Source organism: Haemaphysalis longicornis, unplaced genomic scaffold (assembly GCF_048455015.1).
Source record: "Haemaphysalis longicornis isolate Haplotype H1 unplaced genomic scaffold, Haemaphysalis longicornis Haplotype H1 scaffold_1, whole genome shotgun sequence".
Classification (NCBI taxonomy): Eukaryota; Metazoa; Arthropoda; class Arachnida; order Ixodida; family Ixodidae; genus Haemaphysalis; species Haemaphysalis longicornis.
In genome coordinates, this window is record NW_027526203.1 from 298,944,389 (window position 1) to 298,965,105 (window position 20,717).

The following is a 20,717-nucleotide window of genomic DNA, read 5'->3' on the forward strand; positions in this document are numbered from 1 at the left end:
TCGAGAAGAGAGGGACCAAATTACAGACCTCGTAAAATGGGAATAGTAAATTAGGACTCTCCTGCAGACATAAAACATTTTGTTAGCCTCCGCACCTATGTTAACAGTGGAACAGCTCCGACCTCGAAAAGAGGGAATGGGACCTGCCCTTCCTCTTGCACCCCCCCCCCCCTTTGAGTACCCCCACGTGGACGGGTAATTTGAAATCTATCCTTTGAAATGCTAATTCTTTCGTAACGAAAGCATCGTTTACCGTTAAAGCAAAATTGTAGTGATCTATGAGCTGCCCGATCTTTCGAATGAAGCAGTTTTATGAAGTCTTCGTGGCCCCTTCAATGAAAGCCATCAACTGGATCTTCGCAGCTCAGTGCAGGAAGGAAATATTCTCCCAGTTGAGAGAGAGAGAGAGAGAGAGAGAGAGAGAGAGAGAGAGAGAGAGAGAGAGAGAGAGAGAGAGAGAGAGAGAGAGAGAGAGAGAGAGGGGGGGGGGATCCTTTGGCACCTACCACACACGGGCAGAGAATGGCACAACGCTTTTGGGTTCTGTTTTTCTTTATTAGCATGCTGCACGGCCCCCTCATTACGTTGAAGAAAGGCCAAACTATGCTAGTCCAACTTTTACTACTGGTTTTCGGGCCAGTCTTTCACGCCTCGGCCATTCTCGATCTGGGTAGAGGGACGCAGCACGGCACGTTTGAACTCAGCGCCACCGGCATCAAGAAAATCATCGCTATCGCTCTAAACTGGCTGCGCCGATAGCACTTTCCTTCTCCTCCTTGGCGGTGGCTTTGCTGGGCGGCCGCTAATCGCATAAACAAGTCCCTGTGACGACGCAAGGGCCCGGGCGAGGAAGTGGCTGATGAGTCACCCCTGCTTAATCTGTTTTCATTAATATACAGCTTAGTCCCTGGAAGTTAAACCTGGTATCACTGTTATTGGATAAATGCAGTCTTTTTCATGAGCGAAACTTTCGTTCAAAGGCTTTCGTTCAACTCTGATTCCAATCACTTCCTGACCGATCGCAAAAGGTGTTTCAGTCGAGTGTTGTACGCATCATTTTATTGATGGGAGTAAGGGGCAAAAAAGGAGAGGAAGAAAGGAGAAAAGGAGAAAGAAGAAAAGTAAAGTAAAAGAAAAAAAGTGAAAAGAAAAGAAACACGATAACTTCGGAATGCAGGGCACGTACTCTTCGAAACCTTCCTTTGGTTTCATTAATTTTTTGTTCTTCTTCAGTGGCATTGCAAAATGGGGGATCGTTGCCGTGCGTGGAGAAAGGGAAAGCGTCCCCCTATGTTGCGGTAAGAGCGGATGCTGAAACCGAGTAAGCTCGGAGCAGCGCTTGCGACATGAAAATAGTTATGGGTAGTCGGTATTTTATGATAGGAGGAGTCAGTGGCCTCATCCGTTATTCGTAATCTGAACTGCAGGCCAGCTAACGCTTACTGCAACGATATAACTACAAATACTTTTTGTCGTTTGATTCATAAGTAGCGCCACCTATTGAGACGCCGAGCAACTAGAGGATTCTGCCGCGAGGGAAATTCAAACAAGGCCAGCACAGGCATTGTTGAATTGCCGTGGGAAGTACTGGCAGAAAGTAGGCCCAAACAAGGCATATGGGATAGGATAAAAACCCAGGAAGTAAATATGGGAAGTGCTCGCCAAACATAAAGTACAATTTAAACATCAAGGGTAGCATACCAGTAAATAAGGAAGGCATGAATGCATTGGATTAATTTCCCCCAATTCTCTCTGTTTTATTCTAGCCCCGAGATCTGCCTCTTTTACCGGCTGTGGACAAGACAGGTGCCTCCTGTCGGGACGGTATACGCAGTAACGGAATACTGACGGCAGGAATAATCAAGCAATGCTACGGTAAGGAAAGTTATTGGGAGCCTTTGGATCCATTTAGGCGTTCCCAAATACTGCGCTTCATTTTTTTTTCTTCCTGAGGCTGCAAAATGACACACCGTGGCATAGCGTGCCGAAAGGGCCAGCAAGCGCCAGCCACGAATGTACGACAAAAGCTCACCAGTTTTTTACAGACTCATATAACAAAAGCTGAAAAGCTGGTTACAGTGAAGCAAAGAGTAGAAGCTGTTACCCCGTGGCCCCTCATGTCTGTTCGCACAGCTTTCACACCTGTGTTGTCGTAACATTAGCGAAAACGTTGAGATGACTAAGACAGTTTCAAGCGATGCGGTGACAAAAAAAGTTTCAAGTCTTCGCGTCGTCGGAATCTGCAAGGTGCTTCGTATGTCACCAAAAAGGTGTAAGGTGTTCCATTCAATACATTGCACCCAGAGAGGTCACACACCGGCAGAAGGGTACCAACAGTGTCCCAGATTTAAAAACACCAGCGCGCACCTCCGTTGCTGAGGCAACGCCCGGACATGCACAGAGAGGGCGCGGCGACGGTTGCCGCTCTCCTGGGCCGTCTACGCCAGCACACCGTACTCCAAAGGAGCGGAAAAGCGGCGCCTAACGAGTTAAGAGCGAACATTGCAGTCAGCGCAAAAGTCGAGGGAGTATTCGGTGGTATTAAATTGGACCCAGTGTGCGTTAAGTTAGCTGAAATGTGCTGCAAGATTAAACGTTCTCTAAACTGCGTCAAATGCACGGACTGCTTCCTCGTTTCATTTTTTTTACTAGAAATGCATGTTTCTTCGCCACTTAGATTACGGGTACTATCACTGTGAATCCACTGAGCTTTTATCCGGCGAGCATGTGTGGAATCCGCCGACACATACCCGCGTTTCGGCAAAGGAATTATTTGATGCTTGATGCTATCGCGAATAACAGAAACTGGGACTCAGACGAATGTTTGTGCATTCGTCAAACGAGACACGATAACATTCGGCAGCACGACACGGGTGCTAAAACGGTTTCATTTTGGCTTAGAATGATATGATAGCACCTAGGCTGCCCAAGTAAAGATTGATCTGTGTAGAAGCGCTGCCAAGCATACCCTAACTTTGTCTTTGTCATAGAGCTATGCCACACCCCTCTCTCTTCAGGTGCGTTCAGGTTGATCGAGCATGCGCATTGCTGAATGGTTCCCTGGATGAGTTTCCTTCGCCTAAGCGAGTTGATTCACGTAACGCCGGTGAGGAGTTCGAATATCAAATATCCTTTAAACGTAAACAGGAGACCATGCGTTAATATTCACGAGAGATAGCTCTACCTCCAACAGTTTCACCACGTTCCACCGAGAACACAATATGTCGATCCCCTGTTCAACCCCATCCACTCCCAGCCTCACGAATGCCACAGCTATGAAACCGATTTCAATCAACTAGGACTGATTAACAAAGGGTATCCATCTTGTGAGTGGTAGACTTAATTTTTCAGGTTACATCTTTGTTAAAAAATACTGATTTAACTCGATACTACCAAAACACTCGTTTTAAGACATGATATATCCGTTCTAATAAAAACATTTAACCGAAATCCCGCAAGCTTTAAGATTATACCATGTTTTATGTAACCCTTTTACTTTTCATTTGTGCCTCTGCAAAGTTTAACACAACAGAAAATAAAGCGAGAGGTTGACGCCATAAACGAACTACAGATCTCATTTGTAAGCTAGAATCAGAAATTCACAGGTTTATTATTATATTTTCATTTCTTGTACGATACTATATGCTATTGTATACGCACAATACGACGCTTGTGTAACGTAAAGGTTTGCGGATTTCCGAATTTCCTGCATTCGCAAATTTCGAGCCCTGAACACGCATCTCCGCTATACCAAGTTCATATTTAGCAGTTGGATGCCTGTCCAAGATACTCGCTGCTCTACGGTTGCGTAATTCTTAAGAACCGACATATTACACTCTATAAAACACGGTACCTTTTTTATCAACTGACATTTCGAAAATTGTGCCTCAATCGATAAATCGCTAAAATAGCGGCTGCAGTTGAGCCAGACCGCGGAGGATGGATATGCCTTAAAGAAGCGATTTCAAATTAGGCCTAGCATAATTTTCCTTTTATACAATAAAGCTAAAACAATTCTATTACTTTTTTTCTCAGTTCCCATCGGCCATGCCTTATTTGCACATCCTCTGAAACGACAGTGCCAATTCCGCTGTCGTTATTTGATGTGTAATTCGGAGCAATGTGAGGCTCTTTTTTTTTTTTTTCAATCTTCGAAGTTATAACAACATAGCTATTTTTGCATGGTAAGTGTCAAATTGCTCAATTTTTTTAACGCTTTAAGCAAGCAGGAACTAGAACTGCACAATTTTAAAATGGAAGTTGCGCTTTGCATCATCTACATTACGAGCTATGAAAAAAATAAGTCAATATAATTTCCCGCAAGGATCGATAATATGATCCTTGGCACACCTTTCACCCAATGGCATCAATTCGATGTCGCCGTTTTCCCGCTTTCTTCGCCTCATGATAAAAAAAGAAAGAAGTGAAAAGGTAAAAGAAGGTAACAGAGGGAGGGGCTACATTTTACGACCTCGGTTGTTTTTGGTACTTATTTTGATTTATCTCAGACACTCGCCTTCTGCTGATGCTTCAGTAGAGCAAATACATCTTGGTCTGGCTCCGTAATTGAATCGAAACTCGAGAGCGTAGTAGGTGAACGAAGCCGCGCTCGGCGAACTTCATACGAAAAGCTCCTGGTCGTGGAGCACTGGTGCTGGTGCGCTTCTAGAATTGACAAGACCTCCTTTCTGACGTCACGCGCAGAGCTCTTCTAGCAGCTTCTTCGCAGTAAAAAAAAACAAAAAAAAAAACGGGAGCACTTCGATGGAGACCCTAACGACCCCGAAGCTTTCTGCCCACGCCCACGAACCAAGTGGAAAACGGATTCGGAGGAAAGGCTTGTTTGTGTCAGCTCACCTCGCGAGCACGTCAACGCAGAGCTGACGCAAAATGGGACCTTTAAAGCAGGAAGCGCAACTTATTACGTGAGTCGCTTTCGTTGCCCGCCACATCAAACGTATGAGCATAAAGACGACGCTTAGCGACGAAGGGAGGACGCGCAAGGGCGTGGCGTCGCTCCTCGTAGCACGCGGTGTGTCGTCACAGATAAGTAGGGAAGGGAATAAGCGCAACTTCTGTACGCGAATTTCATGCGCACGCAGAAGTAAAACCGCCACAAGCAGCGCTACATCCCACGCATTCAGCTTACAAAGCCATAAGCAACATGCAATGGGGAAGAGCGCGATCCGGCACTAAATAGTACATTTGCTACGTCAGAATGAGCCAACAAGTCAGCCACACGACTTGCGGAAATTGTCTGTAAAAATGCACTTTCAGAAGTCCCCGCAGGTCATCTTCACCACAACGCTCCGGAATGACCAATCGAAGTGACCGAGTGAGCAAATTCGGCAAGTGACGCGACGCAACATTCAACTTAATTGAAAAAGGGCACCTGCGCTGGGACGGACATCGCGCAATGAAAAACGACGCCTTGAGCATTGTCCCTGTGCCCGTAATTTTTTTACTCAAACCGTATGCTGGGACTCGCCATTCATCGAACTTCCTCACTGGGTCACTTCAACAGGTCACTTTGGAGCGCTGTGGTGAAGACGACCTACGGGGACTTCTGGGACTGTGAGTCTCAGTTCAAGCTCGAAAAGAGGCTCCACGGCCGTCCGCAGAACTTTTTGCAAGGAGGGGCATCCATTAGGGGGGGGGGGGGGGGGGGTACGGTTGGACAGCACCAAAAAGGCGCTATTTGTGGTTACAAAAAGTACAAACAGCGAATTAGAACCAGACTTCGAGGATATACATTGGATTTTATTACCGAACAAAGAAATAAAGTTAATAAATAAAAAGCGAAAAGTTACTGTCGCTTTGTAAAGAAGAGTGGGCAGTCTCGCTGCGTGAGGGTTCTCGACTCACGCCAACTGATCACCAGCACACAGCACAATACATTCACATACATAGAACTGCACTCCGTCAATCTTCCTTGAATAGCAGCTGCAGACGCCTCGGGTTTTTCTGGGCAAATTGCGAGATGACATGTGTGATGAAGTCTGTTGAAATGGCTCACGCAATAAAGATACTACTCGCCTCTCTGGCTTCCAATGCAGTACAGGCGTACAAGCGTTTTGAGGGGCTGATTTATAGGTTTTGTTTCGGGGCTTGGGTGGTGCCGAAATTTCACAATTTCGAAGGAAAGGGTGTCCAAAGTGATGGGATGGCACGGGAGGATGTTACACTCTCCCTACTAGGTGTAGCGGTGCAGATTTTTTGCTAGATATAGCTGCAACTTTGTCCGAAAACTGAAGTTCTTGCGGTAACACTGCATAAATCTAGAGTTTAGAAAACAAAAGAAAAGAAAAACGCCATACCTTTCAGAATTGTTCGCTATCTTCAATAGCCAGCACAGGCAGTCTGTTTCACTGCCGTCACATGACCGGAAATGTTAGTCAGTGTCTAAAGTGCAATGTTGACCGCAGTCCTGAAGGGCGTTCCATACGGATACGCAGGACCTGAGTGTGCTACTCATTTGCGTTGTGTGGATTGTTGGGCTGGTTGGTTCCCGTACATAATTAAAAAAACTTTGCGCTAAAGGACGGGACAAAATAGAGAACATTGGTGTCGTTCTCTCCTCTCTTCCGTCCTTCAGGGCAAAGTTATTTTAATTATGTGCCAACCAAGCTGTGCACCTTTTTTTGTAGTGCATCAAAATATCCGAATTTCCAAGGGGGGGCAGTTGCCCCCCCTTGCCTCCCCTTCCGGACGCCCATGAAAGGAGCACGGAGAGACAGCAACTGTGCTAACGAACAAAAGCCGAATCCTCCAAATCGACCCGTGTATGGCGCATGTGGAAGACCGTTTCACTGCCGAAGAAAACCGCTCCATGAATACATGCAGCAAAACAACGCCCTGGACAATCGTGAACCGTTGTAACGGTCGAAGGGTGTGTTGGCTCATGGTCAGTGCCACCTTTAGGCCAACGGTGTAAGGCATGGTGCCAGTCGAGACGGGTAACAGTGTCCTCGGTCGGTCGGCACGATCTGCAAGCGCGAGCGAGCTTTGAGTGTTTATCTTTAGGAAACGCTTGCTTTGAACCCCTCCATCTGATCCCCCAAATGCGGACGGTACTTTTTATTCCTGCGTTGACCGCGCACCACACACCAGAAGGCGGTTTCTGACACTTTCAAGGAGCATCCGATTCGGCAATGTCAACGTTGCAGCGTGTTTCGCGCTGACGCGTATAAAGCTCGACCCGACCACCACTTCTGTATTGCGAAACCTAGTTGTAATCACGGCAATTTATGATCTGCACTTCCTATGACAAGACACTCGTGCGCGCACCCTATAAGGTCTTGTATAGCAAAAAACTAAAAGACAGCACACTAGGACGCGGAGACACAGACAGAAGTACAAGTAGACGTGTCAAGCGAGTTGTACTGTCTATTTGTTATTCTTTCTCTGTTCCCCTCCTGCTGCTCTTTTCAGTCCACATAATCGCCACCTTGCCTCTCTATAATGCGGCATTGTCTAACAAAACGTCCTTGCGAAGAAAAAAAAAAGAGCTAAAAGAGATGCCGTAACTTTTGCCGCTTCACCCACAGCCAACCGTCGAAACATGGAATGCGCATTGGTTCTCGATGAGTGGATATGCTGCGCTAACATTCGGGTGCGATTTTGTGCAACCAGGCCTCCGCGCATGCAGCCAGAGTTCACTCCCACCACCGTCGAGATGTAGGACGAGACGGAGCATGATCCCCGCTTCGCATGGTTCTCCGATGTCAGATGATAGCCACCCGCGTTCGCCACCGGTCTAGAGGGTAAGGCAACCAGTGCACGACTCGAAACATGCTCCACTAAACATTTCTTCATGCAATGTACAAATACGATTGTTCTTTCATGTCGCTGCTTCTTGACTTTGGTCACGCTTTACGCCGTGAGATGCAGGCGCGCACGCGCGCACACACAAAAACAAACAAACAAGTTGTGTGGGTGGAGGCGGAGCTTCCTTTTCCTTGTCGCCAAGCTGACAAGACGCGCAGGACGAGCCGCGACACCTTCAGAGACGCCTCGGTACGTCTAGCCGTGCCACCCTTTACATGGAGTTTAAGGTTTCCAGGAGCCGCTAAACCAGCAGTGACGTACGGTGAATAGACTGCGGTCTTTATCACTCTGGAGTGAAATATTTCAGGCATTCCAATCGAAGTGCCGGCTATGTTCCGAGCGAAAGTACAGTTCCTGTCTCGTGCACATGCGCACTTACACTTCGTGTACGTACACCAGAGCTTGATGAGGTTCTTTCCTTTTTCCCTTAAATTGAAATTTGAGAATTAATGAATGAATTCATTGTTATAGACCACGGAAAGGAAAGTCCGCCAGCAGACGTATACTTTGTCTCACCGGAACGCCTGCTGAAGTGCGGGTGTGGGGGATGGGGAAAACAGACAGGCAGGGAAGGCGAAGAAAGAGTGAGAGAGGATGCATATGTATACATGACTATACACCGTACACAGCGTACGGGCAGGGCGCATTGAAAGCTCTGGCGTATAAAGCTCGACGTCTTGTCAAAACGCATGAAATATGCACTACAGATAACCCGCCGCAGTGGCGCAGTGCATGGCTAAGGCGTTGTGCTGCTGTGCCCAAGGACGCGGGTGCGATCCCGGCCGCGGTGGCGGCTTTTCAGATAGAGGAGAAAAGCGAAAACGCCCGTGTGTACGAGATTTCGGCGCATGTTAAAGATCCCCAGGTGGTCAAAATTAATCCGCCGCCCTCCAATACAGCGCGCCTCATGTACCCAGGCGTAGCTTCGGCACGTTAAACCCCAGAAATCAACCAATCAAATATGAACTAGATCAGGGGGTGGCAACCTACGGCCCTCTGAGGAGTATCAAGCGGCCCCCGAAACGACATCAGGATCCCCCCCTCCCCTGGTCACTTCCTACCTGAAGGCCGACACGGCAGTTTTGACCTCAAATGTGGTTAAATGGGAACCCCTCTAGTAGGCAGTGCACCCCCATGTTCACACTTACCTAGTATATTGCCAATTATTGTCAGATATACCGGCCGATTCGGCGATCTTTTTCCTTTCCTTCCAGCACCTCCCCCCCTGATTAGCCTTCAGGCTACCCTTGTCGGCTTCATGCAACTTGGCCCTCCGCCTCAAAAGGTTGCCGACCCCTTCACTAGATGCCAGGAGTTTGATGTCCTGCTATTGTTGACGAGCTAACACATGCAGGAGCATATTCTTGCGCCCAACTAGCGGAGAGATTGTTCATATAAAACGATGACGAGCATTTTGCATGGCGTTATTTATCAATAAGGCCCTTTTTTTCCTTACATTCGGGTTAGATATTTCAAACCCCAGTCCTTACGCCCAGGACACAATCATAATCTTGCCTGCAATGAATACGTACAGATAAAAAATACCGGTTTTACATTGGTGGTGCGCTTCCGGTCAATATGTCGAGCACCAATAAAATATACCATCATTATTAGAGGGTGGGGGCATTATCGGTAGGGAAGTGGGTATGTGCAGACGGTCTTGTTTTCACTTCCCGTCCTCTCTCCCGAATGGCATGCAGCAGGGGTTCGCCCATTCATTAACGCACCAGTGCGATGCGTGAGATACAAATACACCCGCGCCCTATATATGGCAACGATCGTGATTTAGAAGTAACTATTTCGAGTCCCGCGCTACTGCACGAGGACCATCCAGCGTTGCAAGCAAGGCCCCTAAAGCAAGGCACATGTAGGGAGACAGGCAGACGCTTAGCGCTAATTAGGCTGCAGCTGAATTCCTCGTGTATACTCCCGTTCATCATTACTGCTTTCATTAGTAGCGAGTGGCGCCGACGGCACTCCTTTGCCTTCTTTTTTATGTTTAATGTTCCCGCTGGATAAATGTTTACCACTCATCATTAGTGCTTTATCCTACTCCCGATTGCACCTGTCGCCGTGTACTGTTTGTTTGTTTATTTATTTATTTATTTATTTATTTATTTATTTATTTATTTATTTATTTATTTATTTATTTATTTATTTATTTATTTATTTATTTATTTATTTATTTATTTATTTATTTATTTATTTATTTATTTATTTATTTATTTATTTATTTATTTATTTATTTATTTATTTATTTATTTATTTATTTATTTATTTATTTATTTATTTATTTATTTATTTATTTATTTATTTATTTATTTATTTATTTATTTATTTATTTATTTATTTATTTATTTATTTATTTATTTATTTATTTATTTATTTATTTATTTATTTATTTATTTATTTCAGAAATACTGCAGGCCATTAGCCCGAGCGGGAGGAGTATACATATATCACACACACACAAAAAAAAAAACGACAAAAGCATCTTGTGTACATACTGCAAAATAGTAGTATCAGTAACGCAATGGCAAAACAAGAGGAACAACAATGGGTCAGAGCAGTGACGAAGCAGTCAAGCAAACAATTTCCGTTTTGGCTTGCTTTGTTCCGTTTCGAAGCGCAAACACCCTGGTGTAGGGTAACAAACGTATTTGGAGCGTAGAACACTCGCACGTTAGTATAAAAAAAAAATCAAAACACCTTTCTTTTAAGAAAAGGCTGGATGAAACGCGAAACTTCGTCCCCCAGAAACCTGATTCAAAGTCAGAATACAAAGTCCAAGCCACTTGGACCTTGTCGGAATGGTGCAGTCGGGTACACGTCCACTTCATAGCGAGAGGGACCCAGGTTCGAATCCGGCCAAGGCAGGCGTATTTTTTTTCTCGAGGCGCTTGATGTGCCTTCACTTATCATCATCGTTTTGTGACGCTCATTGTATAAAGTTGGCTTTCCTGCAGTGCGTTTTACTCGGACGAACGACGCCGTCAGTGAGGGTTAGGAAGATTCGCTTTAGAAATGACTTTATGCAGTTATGTGCAATGTGGCGAATTTTTAGTTCTTTTTCTTTCGTACGTTCCTCTTGTTCCTAACGAATGCAACTGAGTAGCACTTAACCACGGAGGTTGGCTTTGCTGTTATATTTGCGTTATTAAATGAGACGTTGACCTAGGGTATACGATCGCTGGTTCTAGGACCCGTGCGGCGGGAGCTGCGCAATTCTGACGCAAAAAAGGGAAATCGCCCAATTTGTAACCTTGCTGACAAATTTCTCGAAATTTTCAACCATGGAGGAGAAAAAGGTAAACTTTGAATTTTCTTCCGCTTTCCGAAGACAATTGTGTTTATTTCGAAAATGTTTTTAATTCTACGCACCCCTAATGTTATTCGCGTAATTAGCACGTTGCGTAAACACAGTTAAAATGCAACAAGTTTTTCACGCAGAAGCACAAAATTAACAGAACATATTTCACTAATTTAAACAACAGCCCAGTGATGGCAACAATTACAGCGGTGCCAGCTTCCCGTCTCGTAAAAAAATATCAGAAGAGTATTTGAGAAAACGACGTGAATCAAAACATACCTGGCAATTCTTTCGACTGCCTGGGCGAATATCGCATCGTTATTTCATAATACTTAGCACAAAAGTGTCGTTTTCAAGCTTCACAGGACATAAATTTGGGCCCTTTCTTTCGGGGCTGAGGCAGGAAAAGACGGACACAAACCAGCGCGCCCCGACCCATCTCACCTAACGTTGAAGACAAGCCATCCATTCTTTCTTCTTGGCGCGATTGTCATTCTGATTTTATTTTTATCGCCCTTGCAGGCGCGACAAGAGCCGTCGGACAGCGACGACTGCGGCCGGGCCGATCCCCGGAAAAAAAAGGCTACCCGCGGCCCAGTTATGCCGTAGTCCTCGGGGCACGAAGTGCATCCATCTCCTTACGTTTTGCGCCTCGCTGTCTCCAGTCCGGACACGTAAGAGAGAAACGCACGGGCCGGGGCGATGCTCAAAGCGGCACGTCCCGACGCGAGTGCCGCCGTCGCGCCTTTTGGTGCGAAAAGCGTTGGGGAAGCAGGGGTGACCTTTGCATTTGTCTTTAGGGGTAGGCGCGAAGCGAGTGGCGGCATTATCCTGCGGCTCGACGAACGTCGCCTGCGTCTTTGAGAGGTCCGTGAAAAGGGCGCGCCCTTCCCGCCAGGAGCGCGCGTGACGGGTCATTGCTGAAAGGCGGCTCTCTTCGCGTCCAGACACTGCGTCGATCGCAGCCCGAGGCTATGTAGGACACAAATGGCAGCGCACCTTCTTACAAAAGGAAAGGTTTGCCGGAACAACAACAAAAATACGAATAACAAAAAATAATGAATTCCCGACGTAGTTCTCTGCACACCTGCGCCGGCACGGTATCAGTCGCGAACAGAAAAAAAAAAGTAAAAGGAATTTTTTTTTTCTCGCTAAAAGCAATACCAAAACTGATCTTCTGAGAAGCCATAAATACAGATTTGAACCTTCCGAAGCTCTATCTGAACCATCCCCATTCCTTTTTTTTCCCCACCATTCCTATGGCCTGCCAACTCCAGCAATATCTCCGTATGGGGCCATGACTATACGCACAAATGAATAAATGAAAACAAAAAAAAACCCTTCTTGTTGCGCTGAGTGTAAAGGGAAAAAAAGGCGTCGCATTTGCGTTCGTCGCGGTCGATATCAGTCGAGGGAATGAGGATCGACTCGAGCTATTATAACGGTACTTATTTATGGAGGTTCATCAACATAGGTTTTTTTATCCTCGCGGAGAAGTGTACACGATGTAGCCACGTGAATGAGGCACCTTCTCTACTTTGCAGCATGTGCAAGGAAATGAGAAAAGAAGGTCCCGCTGGCAAGACCCAGGAGCTTCACAAAGGTGTCGATCTCGAGCTGAATTAACTTGTACATGTACATAGTTCGCTTAAATTCTTCTTCTGAAGGCCTTCGTGGCCATTTATATTTACTTGTGAAATCCCTCGCGAACACATGAGCCAAGAATTTGTGTTACTGTACGCAAATGCTGCAACCGGGATGATAGGTTGAACACTGTGGTCGAATTAGCTACATTGTGATCTATATAGATTAACCAGTTCTAGATCTTTCGCCCTCCCCTCCGTTGACAGGTGCTTAGACTGTTGAATGCTACCCATAATGGCCCAGTCATCGTCATTTTGGCCGGCCTAATTTGCGCTGATTCAAAATGGCTGATGGACATCTTATCTTACCGGACAATCCCACACGATGGCATCCCGTACACCGCAGTTATCAGCAGGGGCTTCTCGCCCCACTCTTGGGGGAAATGCCGATTTAGCATTACACTTATTTCCGGAGCGAAAAGACGCCTACACGAATGCCGGTGAGCCGAATATCTTGCGTCGGTCAGCACTTCCGTCACAGCTGAGCGTGTCGTGCCGCTTCTCTGTGGTGACTTAGCGTGGCCACTTCCGGCGATACATTAGACCGAAAAGCGCATTCTTGGTTTGAAACGGGGCACTGTCGTTCGCAAAATAATCCCGGATTTTCGCCGTGCGGCAAAATTAAGCACTCAAAGAGCCTACGACGGTATCCATGTACTACCGGTTGGTCATAGATAGAATTACGTACGTACCGTATAGTTGCCGTATACCATGAACAGCTAGCCTGTGTGGTATACGAATATCCCTTTTACATATCCGTCTGCCTGAGCACGAAGTCAGTTACTGGGACATGGCGGATTATGTTCTAAGCGACTACAAATATATATCTAAAGCATGTATGAAAGATTTCCGCGCACGTCAAATAGGCCCGTGTGGCTCAAGTTAATCAGTAACCTTGCATCTCAGCGCGTCTCAAGATGCGGCTTGGCACGCGCAGAGACTCTAAGTAGAGCTGTTTGGATACATCTCTTCCTCGCTTTCTTCTTTCTTTTTTTGAGAGACAGTTGCAAGACCCTTATTCCACTTTATTAAAGCTCTTCATTGTGCAGAGCTGTTCCTAATGCAAGAGCCGAGTTGAGAGGCGATGAAAGGCGATCCGCATAGACGTATGTATTGGCTAGTGGAGTACCGCTAAAAAAGCACTGCTGCGACGGGTCAGCCTGTAAATATAGATAACTCCCAGGAAGAGAAATTGATCCATTTTTTTTTATGTAAGAGCAAACTTGGTACTTCGTAAATAACAACTAGGTACACAAATACGAAGAGGCAACGCAATAATTTAAGCTGTTTGCTCGGCATTTTTGACGCTTCACCGTGTTTTATTTCTGCATATTTCTGACACTTAGTTTGTTTTTCTCTCTTTATTCCAGAAATGCGCTATAAGATTAACAAATGTGAGAGAAAATATAACGAAATGAGAACTCGAATGTAAGAATTTCGGCGCCAAGAATGGAAGCTCACTCCTCGCTACAGCTACATTTGCTGCTGATAGCGCCATGAATGCAAAAATCAACTACCCCTCTGGGGGAGCGCGAAGCTTTCCAAACTCAAGTACACTGTACAACACCAAACAACCAGCCCAAAAGAGAGCGGATTAATTGATTGTGGAATAGCGCAATCGGATAGACGTTGGTTTCATAACGCGGGGGACCCAGATTCGGTCCGGACCACGGGAAGTGTTTCAATGTTTCTTCACTACACCCAAGATCACCATTATCGTCAGAGAAAGTTGGCTTCTCTGCGCTGCGTTTTGGGTGGCCTACAGACGACATCGGTGAGGGGCTGAAGGGTTCGCTTCAACAAAAGGCGAGTCAAGGTTTTGCGACGCACCATGTACATGGCGATGGCGACTGTCTTTCACGGGCTACTTTAATTCGAGACTTACCAAAACATTGTTTCTCTTTTCCTCGTTGAGCACTTGACTCATTCACGGGCCTAGAAGTCCCAACCACCACGCGTGGAAAAACTCGCTCTGAGCGCACGACAACAATCCCCGCTAACACTTCTTGGAACTGAACTACCCGGACGATGGCAGGCTGCGTTCTAACACACGCGATAAGGCGGTGCCCCCGGGCGGAAATAGTGATTTTTTTTTCGGTAGAAAAATCCTTCGGTCGAAAAATCCACGAACGGAGTGCATAAAGCTGACACGACGCAAATTGTGTTTTAAGTCCTCAAAGAGCGACGATAAGAGTTTTCCATCGGAAGTTTGCTGGAGCCGTCGTCGGCGATAAGCAGTGAAAGGGGTTCACTGTCGCGGCGGTCGCCCGGCTGTTCCTGCAGGAGGGATGTACTGCGACCGCCACTGATTGCGGCGAAGCTCTCGTTGAAAGTGCGGATGGCTCGCCGCGGTAGAGCAGTGGGCCAGAGATCCGCGACGGCTGGATCGCGGGCGGTGCAAAGCCCCAGGTGGCCGAAATTAATGCCTCCATCACGGGCTACACTTACACCCGGGACTACGGCGTAGTCCCGAGTGTAACTTCGGTGCGTCAAACTCTAATTTTGGATGCGTAAGGAGCCACTTACCAACGTTTCACCCATCTCAGCAGGACCGGACCCAACGTTCCTTTGCTCTCCCATTTCTGTTACGGTCTGTTTCGTTTTATGAAGCTAACATATGGACCAGGCCAGGGTCATCTCTGTCGTTTCTTTGTCTCCCCTCCTGCCCCGCCGAGATTGTGCAGGTGTTCGTTGTGAGCGCACATACCGCGAACAGCTGGGTGACACAGATCTATCCGCCCTGATTCTTTATCGCTCTTTTTCCTTTGTAGCGATGCTCTTCTTCCTTTGTAGCGAGTTGAGGGGGGGGGGGGGGTACACACGACGCCATACAGCGGGTCATGCCCTGGACTCGTGCGTCACGAGTATAAGGTGAGGGAGCGCTGAACATTTGAAATGAAACCAATGGAGGACAGTCATCATCATCATCATCATCATCATCCACAGCCCGATCTCTCCACTGCAGGACAAAGGCTTCACCTAGAGGTTTCATTTCTTATCACCCCTGTCGCGGGCTTTCCGAGTCCATTCTAAGCCCCGAAATATTTGTATTTCATTCCTTCATCGCGCCTTCGGCCCTCCTCTACTGCGTTTATTGCCTCGTTGTGTCCACTCTGATAAAGGGATGGTCCACAAGTGTCCGTCGTTTGCCTCACATGACCTGCCAATTCCACTTTTTACGCTTAGTCAGAACTCAAATGCCTTCGACCTGAGTTTGTGATCTTATCAATAACGCGGTTGTGCATGTTAACGCCATCATTCTTCGCTCCATGGCTCGTCGGGCCGACGTAAGTTTTCTTTCAAGGCACCTAGTAAGACTAGAAGTTTTCGCCCCATAAGTCATCAGCGGAAGCAGGCATTGGTTGTACACCAAGCTCTTTAGTGGCAAAGGTAGCTTACCGCCCATGATATCAGAATATTTCCCGAATAAAGCCCAGCCATACGATTCTGCGCTTAATTTACTTCTCATGATGTGGATTAGCACTGATAACTAGTCCAATAAATGCAGTTATGTTCATGCACTTGTTCAAAAATTTCGCCCCAACTTTGAAGGTTATTTTTGTGATGATTTAACGTTACTTGTGGCTTCTTTGTGCTTATTCTTAACCATGCAGCCAAGATAGTCAGATAAAGCTTACTAAGCCTTTTCCGCATTCAACAAAACGGTGTCATGCGCAAATCTTCCGTGACTCAATCATTCCACTTGATTCATTATAACCTCTTTATTTCCATTTGAGTATTTTAAATACCCCTTCTATAAAAGCTGTGAATAATCCGGGGTAACTTATGTTTCCTTGCCTGACACCTTTCCCGAAAGCAAACATTTCAGTGTTCTTGACGTCCCCAAACAGAGCTCTGTATGGCTCATGTACCCTCTGACGTCTCAAGGATTTCAGAACAGCAATGGCTGCTGCTGGACGAAATGGTTTTTCGTAATTTATACATACATAACATAACATAACTAACTACACATATAATACATAACCTTTAGGTAACCTATACATACAGAGGTACATTTTGGGAGGACGGAATATTCAAGTTTTGTCGGTGAGACGCCTCGTTTTGTCAGGCGATCTCAGAAATGCAGCGTTCTCTCGTTTTTATTATTATTGATAATATCATTTAAAATTATGCTAACATGTTAACCAATCAGCCATAAATTCTTACTCCTTGCGTCACTACCGTTTAGGGGATTGTTGAAGCAAACGAAGCATTTGGGCATAGCCTGTTTCGTACCCAGAGTGTGAATACAATTGTTCTTCTTTCGTTAACTTAGAATCGTATTTAGCAATACTCCCTTTTGAAAGGGTGAAATGAACGACGAGAAAAAAGAAAAACTGCGAGAATAATGGCGACAATCCTTGGCACCTCCGAATGAAGGAGGAAGCAGCGCCGGCCACCCGTGTCAGCCTCGAGCGCGGCCCCGTAGTCGTCGTGGGCCTTCGCTCCCTGGTGGCACGTAATCCCCGACAAGCGATCTAAACGGCGGCAATCGCGTCGGATCCTCCCCTGGCGCCGCGTCAATTTAACATCAAAGGCGTGCGCGTGAACATAATACCGCCGGAAAGTCGGAACTCGCCGCACAATGCGACGCTCGAGCGGCGTTCATCTCGGCGCGAAGTCTCTACACCGCACGCGATCACAGCTGAATAAAAAGGAAAGCGGAACAGGCGACATTTCCCCTCCTCGCCCACTCCGCTTTGTTGTCCTCTTTCCCCGAAGCCCATCCTCCTCGCCTGCTCGCCGTGCAGCTGGCGCGACGGAACTTTTAATGCGACGCGCTGGCTGTTTCCGTTCGCCACGGTGCTCGCCTGCCTTCTTTCAGCGAGTGCGGGTTTTGGTGCTGGGAATTCGTTTGAGCACTTAGTTTCAGCGCATCTCTCCCGTTGATGTCCGCATAAAGCTTCTCTCACAAACGGCGCAATGGCTCGTCTTATATTAGCAATTCTTTTGGGTAGCCTGCGCAGACATGACCCGAAACGAAATAACGTGGGTTCTGTGATTGTTTCGCGCAGTTGAGTTCCCGCTAAGGAGGCGATTCGGCCAGAATTCGATAACCCCGGGCGAGTCGGACGTCCAACACCGCACACGTGTGCAGCTTTTTAAAGCGAAAGATTTCTTCGTGGGACCAACGGCGTTCTGTCAAAAGACTGATGCGTTTCCCCATAGGCCGGTTGGTCGACCCGAAAAGCTCTTTAAAATCCCTGGTCACGTGGTGCGTGCATGAAACAAGGCTTCCACTGTGTCAAAACGGTTACTTGAAAAACTCGAAAAAGGAACCCTTCTAAATGATACACGACAATCGATCATGAAAAAGCAGTACAATAGCATACTTTTATCTCATGAACCACGTATCGGTATACATTTAGATCGTTCGCAGATGCGTTTACTTAGTGCGCGAGAAATCTCTGCATGGGTTCGTCCTTCTTGTGCGATTTGGGTCTTTGAAGGTTTGACGATCGACTGGGCGCACTTTCAGCGAAGGTTGGACCCACTTTTAGAGTTCACGCTTCTCTCAACTTTCTTTGGGAAGGAGTGGTGAAATTTTTCGGCACCTTAGCGAAGTCGTCGCGTTGTCAGTGAGCCACTCAGAGATGGCGCTATGTATTACTAGGAGCTCGCCGAATTATTGCTGTTTTCGGGCACATTTTTGCTACCTGACGAGGCTACGCGTCAATACGGGGAAAAAAGGTTAACGCGAAAAGGAACTGGTCTGATGCAAACACGTTAAATGGAACAAGCAAGTCCATTTGGGCCTGCATAGTGACGCGAATGAACCAAATGAGGTACGCGCCTAGAATGAATATGATCGTCCCATAATTTTTTACAGCAGAAGTGTCCTACACTAGTTTCCAGGAGATTGACGCACGCGTAGACCGAGCGCGTAGACCATAAAACCTCGTAACGTCGATACTGCTAAAGATAGCTACGGTGTACTCTCTCCGTTGACCTGTGTGTCGTCGGCGCTCGCCTTGTTGGAAAAGATGACGCCTCGCCTCCCTCATGCCCACCATCATCATTATCATTATGTATCATTAAAGTACTCATCAGAACGGGTCTCGGCGGCTCGTCCCTTTTCCCACATTTTTGGTGCCAAAAACCCGTTGCTCGAAGTTCTCCGAGCTTACGACGAACCGCCAGGCGAACAGGGAACAAGGGACCTCCAGCGGTGAGCCACACCGAGCGGATTTTGGCTTACTTTCGACCGCCTTCTCACCTCTGGGGAACAGAAATGAAGCCACCATACCAGCGAACCCGTTGAGAAAGGTTGGGCCAGCTAGAAGAAGAAACCAACCGGACCCATTGGTGCTGCACCTTTGCCGACACACATGAGATTACCAAACGAGAATTGAAATCAGATGGTGTACCACCTGTAAATGACAATAGTCTTGATTTCTGCGCAGCAAATAACTTGTGCAATCCGATGGACAATAACAGCTCAAAAGAAGTAGGACTGATTCTGGGTACAGCGAGATCGGCGCTACCAGAAACCACGCCGAAAGAGAAAAAATTTAGGACCGGTTTTTTTCGCAACGTGACACATTCAAGACACAAGCGGAAATATTGGATACGGACTCGCAAATTGAAGCGGGAAGACCGAGTCGCGAACAGCCTGCGGAAGACGGAGAAAAGGAAGCTAAAGAAAAGACGAAGAAAAGACGTCCCTTTTCCCACACGCCTTACAGATACTGCGCACTCTCCTCACTTGTCGCCAGTGTATCGTCAAGCCAAGTCTCCGTACAAACGAAATAATAAACTACATATAAAACTGGAACTAGCCGTTATGTGTCTCTTTGCCTCGTACCTGCCGCGGTGGCTCAGCGGCTAAGGCGTTGTGCTGCTGAGCACGAGGACGCGGGTTCGATTCCCGGCCGCGGCGACCGTTTCTCTGCCGGAGGCGAAAAGCGAAAACGCCCGTTTGTACGAGATTTCGGCGCACGATAAAGATCCCCAGGTGGTCAAAATTAACCGGAGCCCTCCACATACGGCGCGCCTCATCGCCTGCAATGCGTCGTCGCGTTAAACCCTACAATCAATCAATCAAATCTCTTTGTCTCGTGGCGTTACGCACTGCGTCGGTCCCGTTATCTCAGTTCCGTTCCGGCCGTGCAAACCTCCTCTGGTCATCCACCTTTCCAGAATTGAATAATACTGATTTTTTGTGTGCGGTTATCTCACTTTTTTTTTGCAACTGTTTTCTAGCCCAAATGCGGTGGTTTTAATTTGCTTTCGCAAAAGCCAGTTTAACGTTCACTTAAAGCTGAAAGGTTGCTGCTACCCTTGGGTTATCGACCTATGTTTGCCTTAGAATGTGCCGTAGGTTTCCTTTGCGTTAAACAGTATTGAAATGTACGAAGTGTGCCTCCAGTAATACGGGAATGTCATTTGCATATATATATATATGTGTATATATATATATATATATATATATATATATATATATATATATATATATATATATATATATATATATATATATATATATATATATATATATATATATATACAGGATGGTCAAAGTTATGTCGACAGATTTTTTAAAAAATAGGCGCTTAGATTTACGCGATTACCACCTCTACAGTGCGTTTATGCGCCCAGGGGGACACATAATTAGCAGGTAATTATTGATGTAGGTGGCTTAATTAGGTAAAATTGACTAATTAACTTTTTAGTGGCTGCAGTAACCAGGCATGTTTGTATTGAATAGTTAGACGCAATTGTGTTTCTACGCGGTTTCAATTGACAGAATTCTTCTAGCGCATTTGTAGTCCGAGATATAAAATGGCGAAGTTTAATTGCCGTTCGCATGATTACGCATGCTAGAACTCAAGACCGGCGCAGAGCTCCTCCCTTTCGTTCTGCGTTTCGATAGCGGTTCCGAGTACTGCAGATTGCGATAACTCCAGCCAAGAATGAATGGGTGCCAGTTATCACTT

The 20,717-nt window shown here is 46.5% G+C and overlaps 1 protein-coding gene and 1 long non-coding RNA gene across 11 annotated transcripts in view; one reads left to right on the forward strand and one right to left on the reverse strand.

Moving 5' to 3' along the window:
- The window catches only part of LOC144170009 (uncharacterized), a 28,054-nt gene extending 26,178 nt beyond the window's left edge, over nt 1-1,876 (forward strand). Inside the window, exon 2 of the long non-coding RNA XR_013322553.1 lies at nt 1,767-1,876. This is a non-coding gene — a long non-coding RNA (uncharacterized LOC144170009). The remainder of the gene's footprint in view (nt 1-1,766) is intronic.
- LOC144148956 (inactive dipeptidyl peptidase 10-like) overlaps nt 1-20,717 on the reverse strand; it is a 541,623-nt gene that overhangs the window by 166,507 nt on the left and 354,399 nt on the right. The gene's annotated exons all lie outside the window — the stretch shown is intronic.